Raw genomic sequence first — 232 nt, 5'->3', positions numbered from 1 at the left:
GGCAATCCTTAGCTGGCCATTACTTGCATGACTGAATGTACGTCTATGTTTGGAAGTGACCAGTTGCTGCCGCAGATAACCAAATAATTCTGTCTCCGGGGTCGACGACATGGCATACGATATCTTAACAAAACAGCTCTTTCTACTCTTGATTAGTTATAGATTACAGATACGCCAACAAAAAGTATTGGCAAAGAAAATTATTTCATTAATAAACCATGAAATCGTCAGT

At 38.8% G+C, this 232-nt stretch overlaps 1 protein-coding gene across 1 annotated transcript in view; it reads right to left on the bottom strand.

The window, feature by feature from the left end:
• The window catches only part of LOC119587121 (sodium-dependent noradrenaline transporter-like), an 11,503-nt gene that overhangs the window by 10,058 nt on the left and 1,213 nt on the right, over nt 1-232 (bottom strand). The window lies entirely within an intron of this gene.

The sequence above is a fragment of the Penaeus monodon genome, chromosome 22, assembly GCF_015228065.2.
Source record: "Penaeus monodon isolate SGIC_2016 chromosome 22, NSTDA_Pmon_1, whole genome shotgun sequence".
NCBI lineage: Eukaryota > Metazoa > Arthropoda > Malacostraca > Decapoda > Penaeidae > Penaeus > Penaeus monodon.
The sequence above is the reverse complement of the archived record's forward strand: the minus strand, read 5'-3'. Positions and strand labels throughout refer to the sequence as shown.